At 55.5% G+C, this 26,136-nt stretch overlaps 14 non-coding genes across 14 annotated transcripts; all 14 read right to left on the bottom strand.

Annotated features, from left to right (window-relative positions):
- Positions 1–542: 542 nt before the first annotated feature.
- LOC138512905 (U6 spliceosomal RNA) lies at positions 543–649 on the bottom strand. The gene has a single exon (XR_011281611.1). It is a non-coding gene; the product is annotated as a U6 spliceosomal RNA (small nuclear RNA).
- Positions 650–2,397: 1,748 nt separating this feature from the next.
- On the bottom strand, positions 2,398–2,504 carry LOC138512904 (U6 spliceosomal RNA). The gene has a single exon (XR_011281610.1). It is a non-coding gene; the product is annotated as a U6 spliceosomal RNA (small nuclear RNA).
- A 1,750-nt stretch (positions 2,505–4,254) lies between these two features.
- LOC138512903 (U6 spliceosomal RNA) lies at positions 4,255–4,361 on the bottom strand. The gene has a single exon (XR_011281609.1). It is a non-coding gene; the product is annotated as a U6 spliceosomal RNA (small nuclear RNA).
- A 1,748-nt stretch (positions 4,362–6,109) lies between these two features.
- On the bottom strand, positions 6,110–6,216 carry LOC138512902 (U6 spliceosomal RNA). The gene has a single exon (XR_011281608.1). It is a non-coding gene; the product is annotated as a U6 spliceosomal RNA (small nuclear RNA).
- A 1,750-nt stretch (positions 6,217–7,966) lies between these two features.
- On the bottom strand, positions 7,967–8,073 carry LOC138512901 (U6 spliceosomal RNA). The gene has a single exon (XR_011281607.1). It is a non-coding gene; the product is annotated as a U6 spliceosomal RNA (small nuclear RNA).
- A 1,748-nt stretch (positions 8,074–9,821) lies between these two features.
- LOC138512900 (U6 spliceosomal RNA) lies at positions 9,822–9,928 on the bottom strand. Its single transcript, XR_011281606.1, has one exon. It is a non-coding gene; the product is annotated as a U6 spliceosomal RNA (small nuclear RNA).
- Positions 9,929–11,678: 1,750 nt separating this feature from the next.
- On the bottom strand, positions 11,679–11,785 carry LOC138512898 (U6 spliceosomal RNA). The gene has a single exon (XR_011281605.1). It is a non-coding gene; the product is annotated as a U6 spliceosomal RNA (small nuclear RNA).
- Positions 11,786–13,533: 1,748 nt separating this feature from the next.
- LOC138512897 (U6 spliceosomal RNA) lies at positions 13,534–13,640 on the bottom strand. Its single transcript, XR_011281604.1, has one exon. It is a non-coding gene; the product is annotated as a U6 spliceosomal RNA (small nuclear RNA).
- Positions 13,641–15,390: 1,750 nt separating this feature from the next.
- LOC138512896 (U6 spliceosomal RNA) lies at positions 15,391–15,497 on the bottom strand. The gene has a single exon (XR_011281603.1). It is a non-coding gene; the product is annotated as a U6 spliceosomal RNA (small nuclear RNA).
- A 1,748-nt stretch (positions 15,498–17,245) lies between these two features.
- Positions 17,246–17,352, bottom strand: LOC138512895 (U6 spliceosomal RNA). The gene has a single exon (XR_011281602.1). It is a non-coding gene; the product is annotated as a U6 spliceosomal RNA (small nuclear RNA).
- A 1,750-nt stretch (positions 17,353–19,102) lies between these two features.
- On the bottom strand, positions 19,103–19,209 carry LOC138512894 (U6 spliceosomal RNA). The gene has a single exon (XR_011281601.1). It is a non-coding gene; the product is annotated as a U6 spliceosomal RNA (small nuclear RNA).
- A 1,748-nt stretch (positions 19,210–20,957) lies between these two features.
- LOC138512893 (U6 spliceosomal RNA) lies at positions 20,958–21,064 on the bottom strand. Its single transcript, XR_011281600.1, has one exon. It is a non-coding gene; the product is annotated as a U6 spliceosomal RNA (small nuclear RNA).
- Positions 21,065–22,814: 1,750 nt separating this feature from the next.
- LOC138512892 (U6 spliceosomal RNA) lies at positions 22,815–22,921 on the bottom strand. Its single transcript, XR_011281599.1, has one exon. It is a non-coding gene; the product is annotated as a U6 spliceosomal RNA (small nuclear RNA).
- A 1,748-nt stretch (positions 22,922–24,669) lies between these two features.
- Positions 24,670–24,776, bottom strand: LOC138512891 (U6 spliceosomal RNA). Its single transcript, XR_011281598.1, has one exon. It is a non-coding gene; the product is annotated as a U6 spliceosomal RNA (small nuclear RNA).
- Positions 24,777–26,136: the final 1,360 nt, after the last annotated feature.

The raw sequence follows: 26,136 nt of genomic DNA, 5'->3' as shown, positions 1-26,136 counted from the left end.
GTGGCCTAACCCAGCCTGGTCCTTCTCCAAGCATCTGGGAGCTGTCCAAAAGCCGGTGGGCCTGGCGGAATGGGCTCCCAGCAGGCCCTGGCTGACTGCTGATTTGCATACACACAGACACACGCACGCACGCACACTCTCTCTCGTGCTGTCTGCTGCCTTTCAGACCCTGCCACCCCTCGCTTGCTTTAAAGGAGCAGTTGGCGAATGACACTGAGCAAAGAATGCACAAGTGGGTAAAGAGATCACACACCTAGAGGCAGCCAGCTCTCATGAAGAGTAGGGCCTAGAAGCAGTGAAGCTTGAGGGGCTGTGCGCTCTTTGCCATGAGCCCCTAGAGGCGGGTCATATAGAAAGCGCTATATAGAAATGAGCAGCCAGCAGAGGACAAGGCAGCCGCTCTCGGTGCAGCACAGCACAGAGAGGATCAAGAGAAACGGGAAGGGCTTCCGCGGCAGCGAGCAAGCACAAGACGAGCACGGGAGCGGGGCCCCTTTTATTCTGTCAATAAAAGGTATTTCTCTCCTGGCACGCACGTGTCTAAAAATATGGAACGCTTCACGAATTTGCGTGTCATCCTTGCGCAGGGGCCATGCTAATCTTCTCTGTATCGTTCCAATTTTAGTATATGTGCTGCCGAAGCGAGCACACACTTGGGGCTGAACTGGCCAGTGTATAAAAGCCAGCGCATCGGCTGCCTTTTGACCTAGGTTGACTTGTTATGCTCTAACTTTGGCAAGAAACTGTTTGGTTCTGGGGCCGGTATGGAACCAAGAGGCAAAGACCAACGACCCAAGCTTCCTCGCTGCTGGTTTGGCCCAAAAGGAAAGGTTCCGTGTGCTTGGCTATTGCAATGCAGGAAGAAAGGATCATGGTCCAGGCTGCATGCAAAGTGGCACCTCCCGTCATAATGCCTGGGTGATGGGTGCTGTGTGCCTGGACGCATCACAATAGTCCCACAAGCCAGAGAAAAGCCAGAGGGCCTGTGAGGGTTTGCTTGGGGGGGGCCCTGTTGAGTTCCAGGATAGGCAAGGTGAGGCAGCGGCCTAGTGCGCGGACCCCCGAGAGCCCCGGATTGCTGCTGCCCCCGCCTTCAAGCCAGAGATGCATTTTCAAACCGATGTAAGTTTACGTTTGGCTGCTGGCTTCAGCGACGGTGGCTTCAAAGTCCCGCCGGGTCTGCTTTCCTTTGGTAGGGCCAGGAAGCCTCTTACAACAGGTATTGGCTGCCTGTCGCCTGCTTTTATCAACTGTGCCAGGACGTGAGCCTTGTGTGTTACAAAATCAGGACAGCAGGCATTGCAGCGGCTCCTGCTTCAGAAAGGCACCTTGAAGAACAGCACTAGGAGCTAACGGAGAGCACCAGGGGTATGGGGGCCAGTGGTGCAATGGATAAGGCGCCTGACTAGGAGTCAGAAGGTTGTGGGTTCCACTGCCATCCGGCTGGGCTCCCAACTCTGTGCTTTGTTTCTTTGAATTACATTTAAATTCCCTTGGCCTTCACTGCTCGCAATAGACTTTTGATTTTATGTGGGGCGGGCCCGGTTGCACAGCAAGGAAACACCAGGCGCCATCTTGAAGCACCACCAGTAGGGGTCCCTCCCGACCGCCCCAACAGGCAGCAGATGATTTCTATGCATGTGTGCGTCCAGTCCTTCAATGGGTGGGGGTTGGCTTGTGTTGGACACAGTCCCAGGGCAGCCCTTCACGTCCCTGATCGGCCACGATCGGCCAGAGACCTCTCTATGAGCGCTGCAGGTGAGCCTTCTCGGGACCTCAGCAACTGAGGGGCACATTTCCAAATGAGGGAGACATTTCCAGAAAGCGCACCAGGGAACGGCTCGGCCTCTGCTCCGTGGCCTAACCCAGCCTGGTCCTTCTCCAACCATCTGGGAGCTGTCCAAAAGCCGGTGGGCCTGGCGGAATGGGCTCCCAGCAGGCCCTGGCTGACTGGTGATTTGCATACACACAGAGACACGCACGCACGCACACTCTCTCTCGTGCTATCTGCTGCCTTTCAGATCCTGCCACCCCTCTCTTGCTTTAAAGGAGCAGTTGGCGAATGACACTGAGCAAAGAATGCACAAGTGGGTAAAGAGATCACACACCTAGAGGCAGCCAGCTCTCATGAAGAGTAGGGCCTAGAAGCAGTGAAGCTTGAGGGGCTGTGCGCTCTTTGCCATGAGCCCCTAGAGGCGGGTCATATAGAAAGCGCTATATAGAAATGAGCAGCCAGCAGAGGACAAGGCAGCCGCTCTCGGTGCAGCACAGCACAGAGAGGATCAAGAGAAACGGGAAGGGCTTCCGCGGCAGCGAGCAAGCACAAGACCAGCACGGGAGCGGGGCCCCTTTTATTCTGTCAATAAAAGGTATTTCTCTCCTGGCACGCACGTGTCTAAAAATATGGAACGCTTCACGAATTTGCGTGTCATCCTTGCGCAGGGGCCATGCTAATCTTCTCTGTATCGTTCCAATTTTAGTATATGTGCTGCCGAAGCGAGCACACACTTGGGGCTGAACTGGCCAGTGTATAAAAGCCAGCGCATCGGCTGCCTTTTGACCTAGGTTGACTTGTTATGCTCTAACTTTGGCAAGAAACTGTTTGGTTCTGGGGCCGGTATGGAACCAAGAGGCAAAGACCAACGACCCAAGCTTCCTCGCTGCTGGTTTGGCCCAAAAGGAAAGGTTCCGTGTGCTTGGCTATTGCAATGCAGGAAGAAAGGATCATGGTCCAGGCTGCATGCAAAGTGGCACCTCCCGTCATAATGCCTGGGTGATGGGTGCTGTGTGCCTGGACGCATCACAATAGTCCCACAAGCCAGAGAAAAGCCAGAGGGCCTGTGAGGGTTTGCTTGGGGGGGGCCCTGTTGAGTTCCAGGATAGGCAAGGTGAGGCAGCGGCCTAGTGCGCGGACCCCCGAGAGCCCCGGATTGCTGCTGCCCCCGCCTTCAAGCCAGAGATGCATTTTCAAACCGATGTAAGTTTACGTTTGGCTGCTGGCTTCAGCGACGGTGGCTTCAAAGTCCCGCCGGGTCTGCTTTCCTTTGGTAGGGCCAGGAAGCCTCTTACAACAGGTATTGGCTGCCTGTCGCCTGCTTTTATCAACTGTGCCAGGACGTGAGCCTTGTGTGTTACAAAATCAGGACAGCAGGCATTGCAGCGGCTCCTGCTTCAGAAAGGCACCTTGAAGAACAGCACTAGGAGCTAACGGAGGGCACCAGAGGTATGGGGGCCAGTGGTGCAATGGATAAGGCGCCTGACTATTGAGTCAGAAGGTTGTGGGTTCCACTGCCATCCGGCTGGGCTCCCAACTCTGTGCTTTGTTTCTTTGAATTACATTTAAATTCCCTTGGCCTTCACTGCTCGCAATAGACTTTTGATTTTATGTGGGGCGGGCCCGGTTGCACAGCAAGGAAACACCAGGCGCCATCTCCAAGCACCACCAGCAGGGGGCCCTCCAGACCGCCCCAACAAGCAGCAGATGATTTCTATGCATGTGTGCGTCCTGTCCTTCAATGGGTGGGGGTTGGCTTGTGTTGGACACAGTCCCAGGGCAGCCCTTCACGTCCCTGATCGGCCACGATCGGCCAGAGACCTCTCTGGTGAGCGCCGCAGGCGAGCCTTCTCGGGACCTCAGCAACTGAGGGGCACATTTCCAAATGAGGGAGACATTTCCAGAAAGCGCACCAGGGAACGGCTCAGCCTCTGCTTCGTGGCCTAACCCAGCCTGGTCCTTCTCCAACCATCTGGGAGCTGTCCAAAAGCCGGTGGGCCTGGCGGAATGGGCTCCCAGCAGGCCCTGGCTGACTGCTGATTTGCATACACACAGACACACGCACGCACGCACACTCTCTCTCGTGCTGTCTGCTGCCTTTCAGACCCTGCCACCCCTCGCTTGCTTTAAAGGAGCAGTTGGCGAATGACACTGAGCAAAGAATGCACAAGTGGGTAAAGAGATCACACACCTAGAGGCAGCCAGCTCTCATGAAGAGTAGGGCCTAGAAGCAGTGAAGCTTGAGGGGCTGTGCGCTCTTTGCCATGAGCCCCTAGAGGCGGGTCATATAGAAAGCGCTATATAGAAATGAGCAGCCAGCAGAGGACAAGGCAGCCGCTCTCGGTGCAGCACAGCACAGAGAGGATCAAGAGAAACGGGAAGGGCTTCCGCGGCAGCGAGCAAGCACAAGACGAGCACGGGAGCGGGGCCCCTTTTATTCTGTCAATAAAAGGTATTTCTCTCCTGGCACGCACGTGTCTAAAAATATGGAACGCTTCACGAATTTGCGTGTCATCCTTGCGCAGGGGCCATGCTAATCTTCTCTGTATCGTTCCAATTTTAGTATATGTGCTGCCGAAGCGAGCACACACTTGGGGCTGAACTGGCCAGTGTATAAAAGCCAGCGCATCGGCTGCCTTTTGACCTAGGTTGACTTGTTATGCTCTAACTTTGGCAAGAAACTGTTTGGTTCTGGGGCCGGTATGGAACCAAGAGGCAAAGACCAACGACCCAAGCTTCCTCGCTGCTGGTTTGGCCCAAAAGGAAAGGTTCCGTGTGCTTGGCTATTGCAATGCAGGAAGAAAGGATCATGGTCCAGGCTGCATGCAAAGTGGCACCTCCCGTCATAATGCCTGGGTGATGGGTGCTGTGTGCCTGGACGCATCACAATAGTCCCACAAGCCAGAGAAAAGCCAGAGGGCCTGTGAGGGTTTGCTTGGGGGGGGCCCTGTTGAGTTCCAGGATAGGCAAGGTGAGGCAGCGGCCTAGTGCGCGGACCCCCGAGAGCCCCGGATTGCTGCTGCCCCCGCCTTCAAGCCAGAGATGCATTTTCAAACCGATGTAAGTTTACGTTTGGCTGCTGGCTTCAGCGACGGTGGCTTCAAAGTCCCGCCGGGTCTGCTTTCCTTTGGTAGGGCCAGGAAGCCTCTTACAACAGGTATTGGCTGCCTGTCGCCTGCTTTTATCAACTGTGCCAGGACGTGAGCCTTGTGTGTTACAAAATCAGGACAGCAGGCATTGCAGCGGCTCCTGCTTCAGAAAGGCACCTTGAAGAACAGCACTAGGAGCTAACGGAGAGCACCAGGGGTATGGGGGCCAGTGGTGCAATGGATAAGGCGCCTGACTAGGAGTCAGAAGGTTGTGGGTTCCACTGCCATCCGGCTGGGCTCCCAACTCTGTGCTTTGTTTCTTTGAATTACATTTAAATTCCCTTGGCCTTCACTGCTCGCAATAGACTTTTGATTTTATGTGGGGCGGGCCCGGTTGCACAGCAAGGAAACACCAGGCGCCATCTTGAAGCACCACCAGTAGGGGTCCCTCCCGACCGCCCCAACAGGCAGCAGATGATTTCTATGCATGTGTGCGTCCAGTCCTTCAATGGGTGGGGGTTGGCTTGTGTTGGACACAGTCCCAGGGCAGCCCTTCACGTCCCTGATCGGCCACGATCGGCCAGAGACCTCTCTATGAGCGCTGCAGGTGAGCCTTCTCGGGACCTCAGCAACTGAGGGGCACATTTCCAAATGAGGGAGACATTTCCAGAAAGCGCACCAGGGAACGGCTCGGCCTCTGCTCCGTGGCCTAACCCAGCCTGGTCCTTCTCCAACCATCTGGGAGCTGTCCAAAAGCCGGTGGGCCTGGCGGAATGGGCTCCCAGCAGGCCCTGGCTGACTGGTGATTTGCATACACACAGAGACACGCACGCACGCACACTCTCTCTCGTGCTATCTGCTGCCTTTCAGATCCTGCCACCCCTCTCTTGCTTTAAAGGAGCAGTTGGCGAATGACACTGAGCAAAGAATGCACAAGTGGGTAAAGAGATCACACACCTAGAGGCAGCCAGCTCTCATGAAGAGTAGGGCCTAGAAGCAGTGAAGCTTGAGGGGCTGTGCGCTCTTTGCCATGAGCCCCTAGAGGCGGGTCATATAGAAAGCGCTATATAGAAATGAGCAGCCAGCAGAGGACAAGGCAGCCGCTCTCGGTGCAGCACAGCACAGAGAGGATCAAGAGAAACGGGAAGGGCTTCCGCGGCAGCGAGCAAGCACAAGACCAGCACGGGAGCGGGGCCCCTTTTATTCTGTCAATAAAAGGTATTTCTCTCCTGGCACGCACGTGTCTAAAAATATGGAACGCTTCACGAATTTGCGTGTCATCCTTGCGCAGGGGCCATGCTAATCTTCTCTGTATCGTTCCAATTTTAGTATATGTGCTGCCGAAGCGAGCACACACTTGGGGCTGAACTGGCCAGTGTATAAAAGCCAGCGCATCGGCTGCCTTTTGACCTAGGTTGACTTGTTATGCTCTAACTTTGGCAAGAAACTGTTTGGTTCTGGGGCCGGTATGGAACCAAGAGGCAAAGACCAACGACCCAAGCTTCCTCGCTGCTGGTTTGGCCCAAAAGGAAAGGTTCCGTGTGCTTGGCTATTGCAATGCAGGAAGAAAGGATCATGGTCCAGGCTGCATGCAAAGTGGCACCTCCCGTCATAATGCCTGGGTGATGGGTGCTGTGTGCCTGGACGCATCACAATAGTCCCACAAGCCAGAGAAAAGCCAGAGGGCCTGTGAGGGTTTGCTTGGGGGGGGCCCTGTTGAGTTCCAGGATAGGCAAGGTGAGGCAGCGGCCTAGTGCGCGGACCCCCGAGAGCCCCGGATTGCTGCTGCCCCCGCCTTCAAGCCAGAGATGCATTTTCAAACCGATGTAAGTTTACGTTTGGCTGCTGGCTTCAGCGACGGTGGCTTCAAAGTCCCGCCGGGTCTGCTTTCCTTTGGTAGGGCCAGGAAGCCTCTTACAACAGGTATTGGCTGCCTGTCGCCTGCTTTTATCAACTGTGCCAGGACGTGAGCCTTGTGTGTTACAAAATCAGGACAGCAGGCATTGCAGCGGCTCCTGCTTCAGAAAGGCACCTTGAAGAACAGCACTAGGAGCTAACGGAGGGCACCAGAGGTATGGGGGCCAGTGGTGCAATGGATAAGGCGCCTGACTATTGAGTCAGAAGGTTGTGGGTTCCACTGCCATCCGGCTGGGCTCCCAACTCTGTGCTTTGTTTCTTTGAATTACATTTAAATTCCCTTGGCCTTCACTGCTCGCAATAGACTTTTGATTTTATGTGGGGCGGGCCCGGTTGCACAGCAAGGAAACACCAGGCGCCATCTCCAAGCACCACCAGCAGGGGGCCCTCCAGACCGCCCCAACAAGCAGCAGATGATTTCTATGCATGTGTGCGTCCTGTCCTTCAATGGGTGGGGGTTGGCTTGTGTTGGACACAGTCCCAGGGCAGCCCTTCACGTCCCTGATCGGCCACGATCGGCCAGAGACCTCTCTGGTGAGCGCCGCAGGCGAGCCTTCTCGGGACCTCAGCAACTGAGGGGCACATTTCCAAATGAGGGAGACATTTCCAGAAAGCGCACCAGGGAACGGCTCAGCCTCTGCTTCGTGGCCTAACCCAGCCTGGTCCTTCTCCAACCATCTGGGAGCTGTCCAAAAGCCGGTGGGCCTGGCGGAATGGGCTCCCAGCAGGCCCTGGCTGACTGCTGATTTGCATACACACAGACACACGCACGCACGCACACTCTCTCTCGTGCTGTCTGCTGCCTTTCAGACCCTGCCACCCCTCGCTTGCTTTAAAGGAGCAGTTGGCGAATGACACTGAGCAAAGAATGCACAAGTGGGTAAAGAGATCACACACCTAGAGGCAGCCAGCTCTCATGAAGAGTAGGGCCTAGAAGCAGTGAAGCTTGAGGGGCTGTGCGCTCTTTGCCATGAGCCCCTAGAGGCGGGTCATATAGAAAGCGCTATATAGAAATGAGCAGCCAGCAGAGGACAAGGCAGCCGCTCTCGGTGCAGCACAGCACAGAGAGGATCAAGAGAAACGGGAAGGGCTTCCGCGGCAGCGAGCAAGCACAAGACGAGCACGGGAGCGGGGCCCCTTTTATTCTGTCAATAAAAGGTATTTCTCTCCTGGCACGCACGTGTCTAAAAATATGGAACGCTTCACGAATTTGCGTGTCATCCTTGCGCAGGGGCCATGCTAATCTTCTCTGTATCGTTCCAATTTTAGTATATGTGCTGCCGAAGCGAGCACACACTTGGGGCTGAACTGGCCAGTGTATAAAAGCCAGCGCATCGGCTGCCTTTTGACCTAGGTTGACTTGTTATGCTCTAACTTTGGCAAGAAACTGTTTGGTTCTGGGGCCGGTATGGAACCAAGAGGCAAAGACCAACGACCCAAGCTTCCTCGCTGCTGGTTTGGCCCAAAAGGAAAGGTTCCGTGTGCTTGGCTATTGCAATGCAGGAAGAAAGGATCATGGTCCAGGCTGCATGCAAAGTGGCACCTCCCGTCATAATGCCTGGGTGATGGGTGCTGTGTGCCTGGACGCATCACAATAGTCCCACAAGCCAGAGAAAAGCCAGAGGGCCTGTGAGGGTTTGCTTGGGGGGGGCCCTGTTGAGTTCCAGGATAGGCAAGGTGAGGCAGCGGCCTAGTGCGCGGACCCCCGAGAGCCCCGGATTGCTGCTGCCCCCGCCTTCAAGCCAGAGATGCATTTTCAAACCGATGTAAGTTTACGTTTGGCTGCTGGCTTCAGCGACGGTGGCTTCAAAGTCCCGCCGGGTCTGCTTTCCTTTGGTAGGGCCAGGAAGCCTCTTACAACAGGTATTGGCTGCCTGTCGCCTGCTTTTATCAACTGTGCCAGGACGTGAGCCTTGTGTGTTACAAAATCAGGACAGCAGGCATTGCAGCGGCTCCTGCTTCAGAAAGGCACCTTGAAGAACAGCACTAGGAGCTAACGGAGAGCACCAGGGGTATGGGGGCCAGTGGTGCAATGGATAAGGCGCCTGACTAGGAGTCAGAAGGTTGTGGGTTCCACTGCCATCCGGCTGGGCTCCCAACTCTGTGCTTTGTTTCTTTGAATTACATTTAAATTCCCTTGGCCTTCACTGCTCGCAATAGACTTTTGATTTTATGTGGGGCGGGCCCGGTTGCACAGCAAGGAAACACCAGGCGCCATCTTGAAGCACCACCAGTAGGGGTCCCTCCCGACCGCCCCAACAGGCAGCAGATGATTTCTATGCATGTGTGCGTCCAGTCCTTCAATGGGTGGGGGTTGGCTTGTGTTGGACACAGTCCCAGGGCAGCCCTTCACGTCCCTGATCGGCCACGATCGGCCAGAGACCTCTCTATGAGCGCTGCAGGTGAGCCTTCTCGGGACCTCAGCAACTGAGGGGCACATTTCCAAATGAGGGAGACATTTCCAGAAAGCGCACCAGGGAACGGCTCGGCCTCTGCTCCGTGGCCTAACCCAGCCTGGTCCTTCTCCAACCATCTGGGAGCTGTCCAAAAGCCGGTGGGCCTGGCGGAATGGGCTCCCAGCAGGCCCTGGCTGACTGGTGATTTGCATACACACAGAGACACGCACGCACGCACACTCTCTCTCGTGCTATCTGCTGCCTTTCAGATCCTGCCACCCCTCTCTTGCTTTAAAGGAGCAGTTGGCGAATGACACTGAGCAAAGAATGCACAAGTGGGTAAAGAGATCACACACCTAGAGGCAGCCAGCTCTCATGAAGAGTAGGGCCTAGAAGCAGTGAAGCTTGAGGGGCTGTGCGCTCTTTGCCATGAGCCCCTAGAGGCGGGTCATATAGAAAGCGCTATATAGAAATGAGCAGCCAGCAGAGGACAAGGCAGCCGCTCTCGGTGCAGCACAGCACAGAGAGGATCAAGAGAAACGGGAAGGGCTTCCGCGGCAGCGAGCAAGCACAAGACCAGCACGGGAGCGGGGCCCCTTTTATTCTGTCAATAAAAGGTATTTCTCTCCTGGCACGCACGTGTCTAAAAATATGGAACGCTTCACGAATTTGCGTGTCATCCTTGCGCAGGGGCCATGCTAATCTTCTCTGTATCGTTCCAATTTTAGTATATGTGCTGCCGAAGCGAGCACACACTTGGGGCTGAACTGGCCAGTGTATAAAAGCCAGCGCATCGGCTGCCTTTTGACCTAGGTTGACTTGTTATGCTCTAACTTTGGCAAGAAACTGTTTGGTTCTGGGGCCGGTATGGAACCAAGAGGCAAAGACCAACGACCCAAGCTTCCTCGCTGCTGGTTTGGCCCAAAAGGAAAGGTTCCGTGTGCTTGGCTATTGCAATGCAGGAAGAAAGGATCATGGTCCAGGCTGCATGCAAAGTGGCACCTCCCGTCATAATGCCTGGGTGATGGGTGCTGTGTGCCTGGACGCATCACAATAGTCCCACAAGCCAGAGAAAAGCCAGAGGGCCTGTGAGGGTTTGCTTGGGGGGGGCCCTGTTGAGTTCCAGGATAGGCAAGGTGAGGCAGCGGCCTAGTGCGCGGACCCCCGAGAGCCCCGGATTGCTGCTGCCCCCGCCTTCAAGCCAGAGATGCATTTTCAAACCGATGTAAGTTTACGTTTGGCTGCTGGCTTCAGCGACGGTGGCTTCAAAGTCCCGCCGGGTCTGCTTTCCTTTGGTAGGGCCAGGAAGCCTCTTACAACAGGTATTGGCTGCCTGTCGCCTGCTTTTATCAACTGTGCCAGGACGTGAGCCTTGTGTGTTACAAAATCAGGACAGCAGGCATTGCAGCGGCTCCTGCTTCAGAAAGGCACCTTGAAGAACAGCACTAGGAGCTAACGGAGGGCACCAGAGGTATGGGGGCCAGTGGTGCAATGGATAAGGCGCCTGACTATTGAGTCAGAAGGTTGTGGGTTCCACTGCCATCCGGCTGGGCTCCCAACTCTGTGCTTTGTTTCTTTGAATTACATTTAAATTCCCTTGGCCTTCACTGCTCGCAATAGACTTTTGATTTTATGTGGGGCGGGCCCGGTTGCACAGCAAGGAAACACCAGGCGCCATCTTGAAGCACCACCAGTAGGGGTCCCTCCCGACCGCCCCAACAGGCAGCAGATGATTTCTATGCATGTGTGCGTCCTGTCCTTCAATGGGTGGGGGTTGGCTTGTGTTGGACACAGTCCCAGGGCAGCCCTTCACGTCCCTGATCGGCCACGATCGGCCAGAGACCTCTCTGGTGAGCGCCGCAGGCGAGCCTTCTCGGGACCTCAGCAACCGAGGGGCACATTTCCAAATGAGGGAGACATTTCCAGAAAGCGCACCAGGGAACGGCTCAGCCTCTGCTCCGTGGCCTAACCCAGCCTGGTCCTTCTCCAACCATCTGGGAGCTGTCCAAAAGCCGGTGGGCCTGGCGGAATGGGCTCCCAGCAGGCCCTGGCTGACTGCTGATTTGCATACACACAGACACACGCACGCACGCACACTCTCTCTCGTGCTGTCTGCTGCCTTTCAGACCCTGCCACCCCTCGCTTGCTTTAAAGGAGCAGTTGGCGAATGACACTGAGCAAAGAATGCACAAGTGGGTAAAGAGATCACACACCTAGAGGCAGCCAGCTCTCATGAAGAGTAGGGCCTAGAAGCAGTGAAGCTTGAGGGGCTGTGCGCTCTTTGCCATGAGCCCCTAGAGGCGGGTCATATAGAAAGCGCTATATAGAAATGAGCAGCCAGCAGAGGACAAGGCAGCCGCTCTCGGTGCAGCACAGCACAGAGAGGATCAAGAGAAACGGGAAGGGCTTCCGCGGCAGCGAGCAAGCACAAGACGAGCACGGGAGCGGGGCCCCTTTTATTCTGTCAATAAAAGGTATTTCTCTCCTGGCACGCACGTGTCTAAAAATATGGAACGCTTCACGAATTTGCGTGTCATCCTTGCGCAGGGGCCATGCTAATCTTCTCTGTATCGTTCCAATTTTAGTATATGTGCTGCCGAAGCGAGCACACACTTGGGGCTGAACTGGCCAGTGTATAAAAGCCAGCGCATCGGCTGCCTTTTGACCTAGGTTGACTTGTTATGCTCTAACTTTGGCAAGAAACTGTTTGGTTCTGGGGCCGGTATGGAACCAAGAGGCAAAGACCAACGACCCAAGCTTCCTCGCTGCTGGTTTGGCCCAAAAGGAAAGGTTCCGTGTGCTTGGCTATTGCAATGCAGGAAGAAAGGATCATGGTCCAGGCTGCATGCAAAGTGGCACCTCCCGTCATAATGCCTGGGTGATGGGTGCTGTGTGCCTGGACGCATCACAATAGTCCCACAAGCCAGAGAAAAGCCAGAGGGCCTGTGAGGGTTTGCTTGGGGGGGGCCCTGTTGAGTTCCAGGATAGGCAAGGTGAGGCAGCGGCCTAGTGCGCGGACCCCCGAGAGCCCCGGATTGCTGCTGCCCCCGCCTTCAAGCCAGAGATGCATTTTCAAACCGATGTAAGTTTACGTTTGGCTGCTGGCTTCAGCGACGGTGGCTTCAAAGTCCCGCCGGGTCTGCTTTCCTTTGGTAGGGCCAGGAAGCCTCTTACAACAGGTATTGGCTGCCTGTCGCCTGCTTTTATCAACTGTGCCAGGACGTGAGCCTTGTGTGTTACAAAATCAGGACAGCAGGCATTGCAGCGGCTCCTGCTTCAGAAAGGCACCTTGAAGAACAGCACTAGGAGCTAACGGAGAGCACCAGGGGTATGGGGGCCAGTGGTGCAATGGATAAGGCGCCTGACTAGGAGTCAGAAGGTTGTGGGTTCCACTGCCATCCGGCTGGGCTCCCAACTCTGTGCTTTGTTTCTTTGAATTACATTTAAATTCCCTTGGCCTTCACTGCTCGCAATAGACTTTTGATTTTATGTGGGGCGGGCCCGGTTGCACAGCAAGGAAACACCAGGCGCCATCTTGAAGCACCACCAGTAGGGGTCCCTCCCGACCGCCCCAACAGGCAGCAGATGATTTCTATGCATGTGTGCGTCCAGTCCTTCAATGGGTGGGGGTTGGCTTGTGTTGGACACAGTCCCAGGGCAGCCCTTCACGTCCCTGATCGGCCACGATCGGCCAGAGACCTCTCTATGAGCGCTGCAGGTGAGCCTTCTCGGGACCTCAGCAACTGAGGGGCACATTTCCAAATGAGGGAGACATTTCCAGAAAGCGCACCAGGGAACGGCTCGGCCTCTGCTCCGTGGCCTAACCCAGCCTGGTCCTTCTCCAACCATCTGGGAGCTGTCCAAAAGCCGGTGGGCCTGGCGGAATGGGCTCCCAGCAGGCCCTGGCTGACTGGTGATTTGCATACACACAGAGACACGCACGCACGCACACTCTCTCTCGTGCTATCTGCTGCCTTTCAGATCCTGCCACCCCTCTCTTGCTTTAAAGGAGCAGTTGGCGAATGACACTGAGCAAAGAATGCACAAGTGGGTAAAGAGATCACACACCTAGAGGCAGCCAGCTCTCATGAAGAGTAGGGCCTAGAAGCAGTGAAGCTTGAGGGGCTGTGCGCTCTTTGCCATGAGCCCCTAGAGGCGGGTCATATAGAAAGCGCTATATAGAAATGAGCAGCCAGCAGAGGACAAGGCAGCCGCTCTCGGTGCAGCACAGCACAGAGAGGATCAAGAGAAACGGGAAGGGCTTCCGCGGCAGCGAGCAAGCACAAGACCAGCACGGGAGCGGGGCCCCTTTTATTCTGTCAATAAAAGGTATTTCTCTCCTGGCACGCACGTGTCTAAAAATATGGAACGCTTCACGAATTTGCGTGTCATCCTTGCGCAGGGGCCATGCTAATCTTCTCTGTATCGTTCCAATTTTAGTATATGTGCTGCCGAAGCGAGCACACACTTGGGGCTGAACTGGCCAGTGTATAAAAGCCAGCGCATCGGCTGCCTTTTGACCTAGGTTGACTTGTTATGCTCTAACTTTGGCAAGAAACTGTTTGGTTCTGGGGCCGGTATGGAACCAAGAGGCAAAGACCAACGACCCAAGCTTCCTCGCTGCTGGTTTGGCCCAAAAGGAAAGGTTCCGTGTGCTTGGCTATTGCAATGCAGGAAGAAAGGATCATGGTCCAGGCTGCATGCAAAGTGGCACCTCCCGTCATAATGCCTGGGTGATGGGTGCTGTGTGCCTGGACGCATCACAATAGTCCCACAAGCCAGAGAAAAGCCAGAGGGCCTGTGAGGGTTTGCTTGGGGGGGGCCCTGTTGAGTTCCAGGATAGGCAAGGTGAGGCAGCGGCCTAGTGCGCGGACCCCCGAGAGCCCCGGATTGCTGCTGCCCCCGCCTTCAAGCCAGAGATGCATTTTCAAACCGATGTAAGTTTACGTTTGGCTGCTGGCTTCAGCGACGGTGGCTTCAAAGTCCCGCCGGGTCTGCTTTCCTTTGGTAGGGCCAGGAAGCCTCTTACAACAGGTATTGGCTGCCTGTCGCCTGCTTTTATCAACTGTGCCAGGACGTGAGCCTTGTGTGTTACAAAATCAGGACAGCAGGCATTGCAGCGGCTCCTGCTTCAGAAAGGCACCTTGAAGAACAGCACTAGGAGCTAACGGAGGGCACCAGAGGTATGGGGGCCAGTGGTGCAATGGATAAGGCGCCTGACTATTGAGTCAGAAGGTTGTGGGTTCCACTGCCATCCGGCTGGGCTCCCAACTCTGTGCTTTGTTTCTTTGAATTACATTTAAATTCCCTTGGCCTTCACTGCTCGCAATAGACTTTTGATTTTATGTGGGGCGGGCCCGGTTGCACAGCAAGGAAACACCAGGCGCCATCTCCAAGCACCACCAGCAGGGGGCCCTCCAGACCGCCCCAACAAGCAGCAGATGATTTCTATGCATGTGTGCGTCCTGTCCTTCAATGGGTGGGGGTTGGCTTGTGTTGGACACAGTCCCAGGGCAGCCCTTCACGTCCCTGATCGGCCACGATCGGCCAGAGACCTCTCTGGTGAGCGCCGCAGGCGAGCCTTCTCGGGACCTCAGCAACTGAGGGGCACATTTCCAAATGAGGGAGACATTTCCAGAAAGCGCACCAGGGAACGGCTCAGCCTCTGCTTCGTGGCCTAACCCAGCCTGGTCCTTCTCCAACCATCTGGGAGCTGTCCAAAAGCCGGTGGGCCTGGCGGAATGGGCTCCCAGCAGGCCCTGGCTGACTGCTGATTTGCATACACACAGACACACGCACGCACGCACACTCTCTCTCGTGCTGTCTGCTGCCTTTCAGACCCTGCCACCCCTCGCTTGCTTTAAAGGAGCAGTTGGCGAATGACACTGAGCAAAGAATGCACAAGTGGGTAAAGAGATCACACACCTAGAGGCAGCCAGCTCTCATGAAGAGTAGGGCCTAGAAGCAGTGAAGCTTGAGGGGCTGTGCGCTCTTTGCCATGAGCCCCTAGAGGCGGGTCATATAGAAAGCGCTATATAGAAATGAGCAGCCAGCAGAGGACAAGGCAGCCGCTCTCGGTGCAGCACAGCACAGAGAGGATCAAGAGAAACGGGAAGGGCTTCCGCGGCAGCGAGCAAGCACAAGACGAGCACGGGAGCGGGGCCCCTTTTATTCTGTCAATAAAAGGTATTTCTCTCCTGGCACGCACGTGTCTAAAAATATGGAACGCTTCACGAATTTGCGTGTCATCCTTGCGCAGGGGCCATGCTAATCTTCTCTGTATCGTTCCAATTTTAGTATATGTGCTGCCGAAGCGAGCACACACTTGGGGCTGAACTGGCCAGTGTATAAAAGCCAGCGCATCGGCTGCCTTTTGACCTAGGTTGACTTGTTATGCTCTAACTTTGGCAAGAAACTGTTTGGTTCTGGGGCCGGTATGGAACCAAGAGGCAAAGACCAACGACCCAAGCTTCCTCGCTGCTGGTTTGGCCCAAAAGGAAAGGTTCCGTGTGCTTGGCTATTGCAATGCAGGAAGAAAGGATCATGGTCCAGGCTGCATGCAAAGTGGCACCTCCCGTCATAATGCCTGGGTGATGGGTGCTGTGTGCCTGGACGCATCACAATAGTCCCACAAGCCAGAGAAAAGCCAGAGGGCCTGTGAGGGTTTGCTTGGGGGGGGCCCTGTTGAGTTCCAGGATAGGCAAGGTGAGGCAGCGGCCTAGTGCGCGGACCCCCGAGAGCCCCGGATTGCTGCTGCCCCCGCCTTCAAGCCAGAGATGCATTTTCAAACCGATGTAAGTTTACGTTTGGCTGCTGGCTTCAGCGACGGTGGCTTCAAAGTCCCGCCGGGTCTGCTTTCCTTTGGTAGGGCCAGGAAGCCTCTTACAACAGGTATTGGCTGCCTGTCGCCTGCTTTTATCAACTGTGCCAGGACGTGAGCCTTGTGTGTTACAAAATCAGGACAGCAGGCATTGCAGCGGCTCCTGCTTCAGAAAGGCACCTTGAAGAACAGCACTAGGAGCTAACGGAGAGCACCAGGGGTATGGGGGCCAGTGGTGCAATGGATAAGGCGCCTGACTAGGAGTCAGAAGGTTGTGGGTTCCACTGCCATCCGGCTGGGCTCCCAACTCTGTGCTTTGTTTCTTTGAATTACATTTAAATTCCCTTGGCCTTCACTGCTCGCAATAGACTTTTGATTTTATGTGGGGCGGGCCCGGTTGCACAGCAAGGAAACACCAGGCGCCATCTTGAAGCACCACCAGTAGGGGTCCCTCCCGACCGCCCCAACAGGCAGCAGATGATTTCTATGCATGTGTGCGTCCAGTCCTTCAATGGGTGGGGGTTGGCTTGTGTTGGACACAGTCCCAGGGCAGCCCTTCACGTCCCTGATCGGCCACGATCGGCCAGAGACCTCTCTATGAGCGCTGCAGGTGAGCCTTCTCGGGACCTCAGCAACTGAGGGGCACATTTCCAAATGAGGGAGACATTTCCAGAAAGCGCACCAGGGAACGGCTCGGCCTCTGCTCCGTGGCCTAACCCAGCCTGGTCCTTCTCCAACCATCTGGGAGCTGTCCAAAAGCCGGTGGGCCTGGCGGAATGGGCTCCCAGCAGGCCCTGGCTGACTGGTGATTTGCATACACACAGAGACACGCACGCACGCACACTCTCTCTCGTGCTATCTGCTGCCTTTCAGATCCTGCCACCCCTCTCTTGCTTTAAAGGAGCAGTTGGCGAATGACACTGAGCAAAGAATGCACAAGTGGGTAAAGAGATCACACACCTAGAGGCAGCCAGCTCTCATGAAGAGTAGGGCCTAGAAGCAGTGAAGCTTGAGGGGCTGTGCGCTCTTTGCCATGAGCCCCTAGAGGCGGGTCATATAGAAAGCGCTATATAGAAATGAGCAGCCAGCAGAGGACAAGGCAGCCGCTCTCGGTGCAGCACAGCACAGAGAGGATCAAGAGAAACGGGAAGGGCTTCCGCGGCAGCGAGCAAGCACAAGACCAGCACGGGAGCGGGGCCCCTTTTATTCTGTCAATAAAAGGTATTTCTCTCCTGGCACGCACGTGTCTAAAAATATGGAACGCTTCACGAATTTGCGTGTCATCCTTGCGCAGGGGCCATGCTAATCTTCTCTGTATCGTTCCAATTTTAGTATATGTGCTGCCGAAGCGAGCACACACTTGGGGCTGAACTGGCCAGTGTATAAAAGCCAGCGCATCGGCTGCCTTTTGACCTAGGTTGACTTGTTATGCTCTAACTTTGGCAAGAAACTGTTTGGTTCTGGGGCCGGTATGGAACCAAGAGGCAAAGACCAACGACCCAAGCTTCCTCGCTGCTGGTTTGGCCCAAAAGGAAAGGTTCCGTGTGCTTGGCTATTGCAATGCAGGAAGAAAGGATCATGGTCCAGGCTGCATGCAAAGTGGCACCTCCCGTCATAATGCCTGGGTGATGGGTGCTGTGTGCCTGGACGCATCACAATAGTCCCACAAGCCAGAGAAAAGCCAGAGGGCCTGTGAGGGTTTGCTTGGGGGGGGCCCTGTTGAGTTCCAGGATAGGCAAGGTGAGGCAGCGGCCTAGTGCGCGGACCCCCGAGAGCCCCGGATTGCTGCTGCCCCCGCCTTCAAGCCAGAGATGCATTTTCAAACCGATGTAAGTTTACGTTTGGCTGCTGGCTTCAGCGACGGTGGCTTCAAAGTCCCGCCGGGTCTGCTTTCCTTTGGTAGGGCCAGGAAGCCTCTTACAACAGGTATTGGCTGCCTGTCGCCTGCTTTTATCAACTGTGCCAGGACGTGAGCCTTGTGTGTTACAAAATCAGGACAGCAGGCATTGCAGCGGCTCCTGCTTCAGAAAGGCACCTTGAAGAACAGCACTAGGAGCTAACGGAGGGCACCAGAGGTATGGGGGCCAGTGGTGCAATGGATAAGGCGCCTGACTATTGAGTCAGAAGGTTGTGGGTTCCACTGCCATCCGGCTGGGCTCCCAACTCTGTGCTTTGTTTCTTTGAATTACATTTAAATTCCCTTGGCCTTCACTGCTCGCAATAGACTTTTGATTTTATGTGGGGCGGGCCCGGTTGCACAGCAAGGAAACACCAGGCGCCATCTCCAAGCACCACCAGCAGGGGGCCCTCCAGACCGCCCCAACAAGCAGCAGATGATTTCTATGCATGTGTGCGTCCTGTCCTTCAATGGGTGGGGGTTGGCTTGTGTTGGACACAGTCCCAGGGCAGCCCTTCACGTCCCTGATCGGCCACGATCGGCCAGAGACCTCTCTGGTGAGCGCCGCAGGCGAGCCTTCTCGGGACCTCAGCAACTGAGGGGCACATTTCCAAATGAGGGAGACATTTCCAGAAAGCGCACCAGGGAACGGCTCAGCCTCTGCTTCGTGGCCTAACCCAGCCTGGTCCTTCTCCAACCATCTGGGAGCTGTCCAAAAGCCGGTGGGCCTGGCGGAATGGGCTCCCAGCAGGCCCTGGCTGACTGCTGATTTGCATACACACAGACACACGCACGCACGCACACTCTCTCTCGTGCTGTCTGCTGCCTTTCAGACCCTGCCACCCCTCGCTTGCTTTAAAGGAGCAGTTGGCGAATGACACTGAGCAAAGAATGCACAAGTGGGTAAAGAGATCACACACCTAGAGGCAGCCAGCTCTCATGAAGAGTAGGGCCTAGAAGCAGTGAAGCTTGAGGGGCTGTGCGCTCTTTGCCATGAGCCCCTAGAGGCGGGTCATATAGAAAGCGCTATATAGAAATGAGCAGCCAGCAGAGGACAAGGCAGCCGCTCTCGGTGCAGCACAGCACAGAGAGGATCAAGAGAAACGGGAAGGGCTTCCGCGGCAGCGAGCAAGCACAAGACGAGCACGGGAGCGGGGCCCCTTTTATTCTGTCAATAAAAGGTATTTCTCTCCTGGCACGCACGTGTCTAAAAATATGGAACGCTTCACGAATTTGCGTGTCATCCTTGCGCAGGGGCCATGCTAATCTTCTCTGTATCGTTCCAATTTTAGTATATGTGCTGCCGAAGCGAGCACACACTTGGGGCTGAACTGGCCAGTGTATAAAAGCCAGCGCATCGGCTGCCTTTTGACCTAGGTTGACTTGTTATGCTCTAACTTTGGCAAGAAACTGTTTGGTTCTGGGGCCGGTATGGAACCAAGAGGCAAAGACCAACGACCCAAGCTTCCTCGCTGCTGGTTTGGCCCAAAAGGAAAGGTTCCGTGTGCTTGGCTATTGCAATGCAGGAAGAAAGGATCATGGTCCAGGCTGCATGCAAAGTGGCACCTCCCGTCATAATGCCTGGGTGATGGGTGCTGTGTGCCTGGACGCATCACAATAGTCCCACAAGCCAGAGAAAAGCCAGAGGGCCTGTGAGGGTTTGCTTGGGGGGGGCCCTGTTGAGTTCCAGGATAGGCAAGGTGAGGCAGCGGCCTAGTGCGCGGACCCCCGAGAGCCCCGGATTGCTGCTGCCCCCGCCTTCAAGCCAGAGATGCATTTTCAAACCGATGTAAGTTTACGTTTGGCTGCTGGCTTCAGCGACGGTGGCTTCAAAGTCCCGCCGGGTCTGCTTTCCTTTGGTAGGGCCAGGAAGCCTCTTACAACAGGTATTGGCTGCCTGTCGCCTGCTTTTATCAACTGTGCCAGGACGTGAGCCTTGTGTGTTACAAAATCAGGACAGCAGGCATTGCAGCGGCTCCTGCTTCAGAAAGGCACCTTGAAGAACAGCACTAGGAGCTAACGGAGAGCACCAGGGGTATGGGGGCCAGTGGTGCAATGGATAAGGCGCCTGACTAGGAGTCAGAAGGTTGTGGGTTCCACTGCCATCCGGCTGGGCTCCCAACTCTGTGCTTTGTTTCTTTGAATTACATTTAAATTCCCTTGGCCTTCACTGCTCGCAATAGACTTTTGATTTTATGTGGGGCGGGCCCGGTTGCACAGCAAGGAAACACCAGGCGCCATCTTGAAGCACCACCAGTAGGGGTCCCTCCCGACCGCCCCAACAGGCAGCAGATGATTTCTATGCATGTGTGCGTCCAGTCCTTCAATGGGTGGGGGTTGGCTTGTGTTGGACACAGTCCCAGGGCAGCCCTTCACGTCCCTGATCGGCCACGATCGGCCAGAGACCTCTCTATGAGCGCTGCAGGTGAGCCTTCTCGGGACCTCAGCAACTGAGGGGCACATTTCCAAATGAGGGAGACATTTCCAGAAAGCGCACCAGGGAACGGCTCGGCCTCTGCTCCGTGGCCTAACCCAGCCTGGTCCTTCTCCAACCATCTGGGAGCTGTCCAAAAGCCGGTGGGCCTGGCGGAATGGGCTCCCAGCAGGCCCTGGCTGACTGGTGATTTGCATACACACAGAGACACGCACGCACGCACACTCTCTCTCGTGCTATCTGCTGCCTTTCAGATCCTGCCACCCCTCTCTTGCTTTAAAGGAGCAGTTGGCGAATGACACTGAGCAAAGAATGCACAAGTGGGTAAAGAGATCACACACCTAGAGGCAGCCAGCTCTCATGAAGAGTAGGGCCTAGAAGCAGTGAAGCTTGAGGGGCTGTGCGCTCTTTGCCATGAGCCCCTAGAGGCGGGTCATATAGAAAGCGCTATATAGAAATGAGCAGCCAGCAGAGGACAAGGCAGCCGCTCTCGGTGCAGCACAGCACAGAGAGGATCAAGAGAAACGGGAAGGGCTTCCGCGGCAGCGAGCAAGCACAAGACCAGCACGGGAGCGGGGCCCCTTTTATTCTGTCAATAAAAGGTATTTCTCTCCTGGCACGCACGTGTCTAAAAATATGGAACGCTTCACGAATTTGCGTGTCATCCTTGCGCAGGGGCCATGCTAATCTTCTCTGTATCGTTCCAATTTTAGTATATGTGCTGCCGAAGCGAGCACACACTTGGGGCTGAACTGGCCAGTGTATAAAAGCCAGCGCATCGGCTGCCTTTTGACCTAGGTTGACTTGTTATGCTCTAACTTTGGCAAGAAACTGTTTGGTTCTGGGGCCGGTATGGAACCAAGAGGCAAAGACCAACGACCCAAGCTTCCTCGCTGCTGGTTTGGCCCAAAAGGAAAGGTTCCGTGTGCTTGGCTATTGCAATGCAGGAAGAAAGGATCATGGTCCAGGCTGCATGCAAAGTGGCACCTCCCGTCATAATGCCTGGGTGATGGGTGCTGTGTGCCTGGACGCATCACAATAGTCCCACAAGCCAGAGAAAAGCCAGAGGGCCTGTGAGGGTTTGCTTGGGGGGGGCCCTGTTGAGTTCCAGGATAGGCAAGGTGAGGCAGCGGCCTAGTGCGCGGACCCCCGAGAGCCCCGGATTGCTGCTGCCCCCGCCTTCAAGCCAGAGATGCATTTTCAAACCGATGTAAGTTTACGTTTGGCTGCTGGCTTCAGCGACGGTGGCTTCAAAGTCCCGCCGGGTCTGCTTTCCTTTGGTAGGGCCAGGAAGCCTCTTACAACAGGTATTGGCTGCCTGTCGCCTGCTTTTATCAACTGTGCCAGGACGTGAGCCTTGTGTGTTACAAAATCAGGACAGCAGGCATTGCAGCGGCTCCTGCTTCAGAAAGGCACCTTGAAGAACAGCACTAGGAGCTAACGGAGGGCACCAGAGGTATGGGGGCCAGTGGTGCAATGGATAAGGCGCCTGACTATTGAGTCAGAAGGTTGTGGGTTCCACTGCCATCCGGCTGGGCTCCCAACTCTGTGCTTTGTTTCTTTGAATTACATTTAAATTCCCTTGGCCTTCACTGCTCGCAATAGACTTTTGATTTTATGTGGGGCGGGCCCGGTTGCACAGCAAGGAAACACCAGGCGCCATCTCCAAGCACCACCAGCAGGGGGCCCTCCAGACCGCCCCAACAAGCAGCAGATGATTTCTATGCATGTGTGCGTCCTGTCCTTCAATGGGTGGGGGTTGGCTTGTGTTGGACACAGTCCCAGGGCAGCCCTTCACGTCCCTTCACGTCCCTGATCGGCCAGAGACCTCTCTGGTGAGCGCCGCAGGCGAGCCTTCTCGGGACCTCAGCAACCGAGGGGCACATTTCCAAATGAGGGAGACATTTCCAGAAAGCGCACCAGGGAACGGCTCGGCCTCTGCTCCGTGGCCTAACCCAGCCTGGTCCTTCTCCAAGCATCTGGGAGCTGTCCAAAAGCCGGTGGGCCTGGCGGAATGGGCTCCCAGCAGGCCCTGGCTGACTGCTGATTTGCATACACACAGACACACGCACGCACGCACACTCTCTCTCGTGCTGTCTGCTGCCTTTCAGACCCTGCCACCCCTCGCTTGCTTTAAAGGAGCAGTTGGCGAATGACACTGAGCAAAGAATGCACAAGTGGGTAAAGAGATCACACACCTAGAGGCAGCCAGCTCTCATGAAGAGTAGGGCCTAGAAGCAGTGAAGCTTGAGGGGCTGTGCGCTCTTTGCCATGAGCCCCTAGAGGCGGGTCATATAGAAAGCGCTATATAGAAATGAGCAGCCAGCAGAGGACAAGGCAGCCGCTCTCGGTGCAGCACAGCACAGAGAGGATCAAGAGAAACGGGAAGGGCTTCCGCGGCAGCGAGCAAGCACAAGACGAGCACGGGAGCGGGGCCCCTTTTATTCTGTCAATAAAAGGTATTTCTCTCCTGGCACGCACGTGTCTAAAAATATGGAACGCTTCACGAATTTGCGTGTCATCCTTGCGCAGGGGCCATGCTAATCTTCTCTGTATCGTTCCAATTTTAGTATATGTGCTGCCGAAGCGAGCACACACTTGGGGCTGAACTGGCCAGTGTATAAAAGCCAGCGCATCGGCTGCCTTTTGACCTAGGTTGACTTGTTATGCTCTAACTTTGGCAAGAAACTGTTTGGTTCTGGGGCCGGTATGGAACCAAGAGGCAAAGACCAACGACCCAAGCTTCCTCGCTGCTGGTTTGGCCCAAAAGGAAAGGTTCCGTGTGCTTGGCTATTGCAATGCAGGAAGAAAGGATCATGGTCCAGGCTGCATGCAAAGTGGCACCTCCCGTCATAATGCCTGGGTGATGGGTGCTGTGTGCCTGGACGCATCACAATAGTCCCACAAGCCAGAGAAAAGCCAGAGGGCCTGTGAGGGTTTGCTTGGGGGGGGCCCTGTTGAGTTCCAGGATAGGCAAGGTGAGGCAGCGGCCTAGTGCGCGGACCCCCGAGAGCCCCGGATTGCTGCTGCCCCCGCCTTCAAGCCAGAGATGCATTTTCAAACCGATGTAAGTTTACGTTTGGCTGCTGGCTTCAGCGACGGTGGCTTCAAAGTCCCGCCGGGTCTGCTTTCCTTTGGTAGGGCCAGGAAGCCTCTTACAACAGGTATTGGCTGCCTGTCGCCTGCTTTTATCAACTGTGCCAGGACGTGAGCCTTGTGTGTTACAAAATCAGGACAGCAGGCATTGCAGCGGCTCCTGCTTCAGAAAGGCACCTTGAAGAACAGCACTAGGAGCTAACGGAGAGCACCAGGGGTATGGGGGCCAGTGGTGCAATGGATAAGGCGCCTGACTAGGAGTCAGAAGGTTGTGGGTTCCACTGCCATCCGGCTGGGCTCCCAACTCTGTGCTTTGTTTCTTTGAATTACATTTAAATTCCCTTGGCCTTCACTGCTCGCAATAGACTTTTGATTTTATGTGGGGCGGGCCCGGTTGCACAGCAAGGAAACACCAGGCGCCATCTTGAAGCACCACCAGTAGGGGTCCCTCCCGACCGCCCCAACAGGCAGCAGATGATTTCTATGCATGTGTGCGTCCAGTCCTTCAATGGGTGGGGGTTGGCTTGTGTTGGACACAGTCCCAGGGCAGCCCTTCACGTCCCTGATCGGCCACGATCGGCCAGAGACCTCTCTATGAGCGCTGCAGGTGAGCCTTCTCGGGACCTCAGCAACTGAGGGGCACATTTCCAAATGAGGGAGACATTTCCAGAAAGCGCACCAGGGAACGGCTCGGCCTCTGCTCCGTGGCCTAACCCAGCCTGGTCCTTCTCCAACCATCTGGGAGCTGTCCAAAAGCCGGTGGGCCTGGCGGAATGGGCTCCCAGCAGGCCCTGGCTGACTGGTGATTTGCATACACACAGAGACACGCACGCACGCACACTCTCTCTCGTGCTATCTGCTGCCTTTCAGATCCTGCCACCCCTCTCTTGCTTTAAAGGAGCAGTTGGCGAATGACACTGAGCAAAGAATGCACAAGTGGGTAAAGAGATCACACACCTAGAGGCAGCCAGCTCTCATGAAGAGTAGGGCCTAGAAGCAGTGAAGCTTGAGGGGCTGTGCGCTCTTTGCCATGAGCCCCTAGAGGCGGGTCATATAGAAAGCGCTATATAGAAATGAGCAGCCAGCAGAGGACAAGGCAGCCGCTCTCGGTGCAGCACAGCACAGAGAGGATCAAGAGAAACGGGAAGGGCTTCCGCGGCAGCGAGCAAGCACAAGACCAGCACGGGAGCGGGGCCCCTTTTATTCTGTCAATAAAAGGTATTTCTCTCCTGGCACGCACGTGTCTAAAAATATGGAACGCTTCACGAATTTGCGTGTCATCCTTGCGCAGGGGCCATGCTAATCTTCTCTGTATCGTTCCAATTTTAGTATATGTGCTGCCGAAGCGAGCACACACTTGGGGCTGAACTGGCCAGTGTATAAAAGCCAGCGCATCGGCTGCCTTTTGACCTAGGTTGACTTGTTATGCTCTAACTTTGGCAAGAAACTGTTTGGTTCTGGGGCCGGTATGGAACCAAGAGGCAAAGACCAACGACCCAAGCTTCCTCGCTGCTGGTTTGGCCCAAAAGGAAAGGTTCCGTGTGCTTGGCTATTGCAATGCAGGAAGAAAGGATCATGGTCCAGGCTGCATGCAAAGTGGCACCTCCCGTCATAATGCCTGGGTGATGGGTGCTGTGTGCCTGGACGCATCACAATAGTCCCACAAGCCAGAGAAAAGCCAGAGGGCCTGTGAGGGTTTGCTTGGGGGGGGCCCTGTTGAGTTCCAGGATAGGCAAGGTGAGGCAGCGGCCTAGTGCGCGGACCCCCGAGAGCCCCGGATTGCTGCTGCCCCCGCCTTCAAGCCAGAGATGCATTTTCAAACCGATGTAAGTTTACGTTTGGCTGCTGGCTTCAGCGACGGTGGCTTCAAAGTCCCGCCGGGTCTGCTTTCCTTTGGTAGGGCCAGGAAGCCTCTTACAACAGGTATTGGCTGCCTGTCGCCTGCTTTTATCAACTGTGCCAGGACGTGAGCCTTGTGTGTTACAAAATCAGGACAGCAGGCATTGCAGCGGCTCCTGCTTCAGAAAGGCACCTTGAAGAACAGCACTAGGAGCTAACGGAGGGCACCAGAGGTATGGGGGCCAGTGGTGCAATGGATAAGGCGCCTGACTATTGAGTCAGAAGGTTGTGGGTTCCACTGCCATCCGGCTGGGCTCCCAACTCTGTGCTTTGTTTCTTTGAATTACATTTAAATTCCCTTGGCCTTCACTGCTCGCAATAGACTTTTGATTTTATGTGGGGCGGGCCCGGTTGCACAGCAAGGAAACACCAGGCGCCATCTCCAAGCACCACCAGCAGGGGGCCCTCCAGACCGCCCCAACAAGCAGCAGATGATTTCTATGCATGTGTGCGTCCTGTCCTTCAATGGGTGGGGGTTGGCTTGTGTTGGACACAGTCCCAGGGCAGCCCTTCACGTCCCTGATCGGCCACGATCGGCCAGAGACCTCTCTGGTGAGCGCCGCAGGCGAGCCTTCTCGGGACCTCAGCAACTGAGGGGCACATTTCCAAATGAGGGAGACATTTCCAGAAAGCGCACCAGGGAACGGCTCAGCCTCTGCTTCGTGGCCTAACCCAGCCTGGTCCTTCTCCAACCATCTGGGAGCTGTCCAAAAGCCGGTGGGCCTGGCGGAATGGGCTCCCAGCAGGCCCTGGCTGACTGCTGATTTGCATACACACAGACACACGCACGCACGCACACTCTCTCTCGTGCTGT

The sequence above is a fragment of the Ambystoma mexicanum genome, chromosome 6p, assembly GCF_040938575.1.
Source record: "Ambystoma mexicanum isolate Mex_15411 chromosome 6p, UKY_AmexF1_1, whole genome shotgun sequence".
Taxonomy (NCBI): Eukaryota; Metazoa; Chordata; class Amphibia; order Caudata; family Ambystomatidae; genus Ambystoma; species Ambystoma mexicanum.
This window is presented reverse-complemented; position numbering and strand designations above follow the sequence as displayed.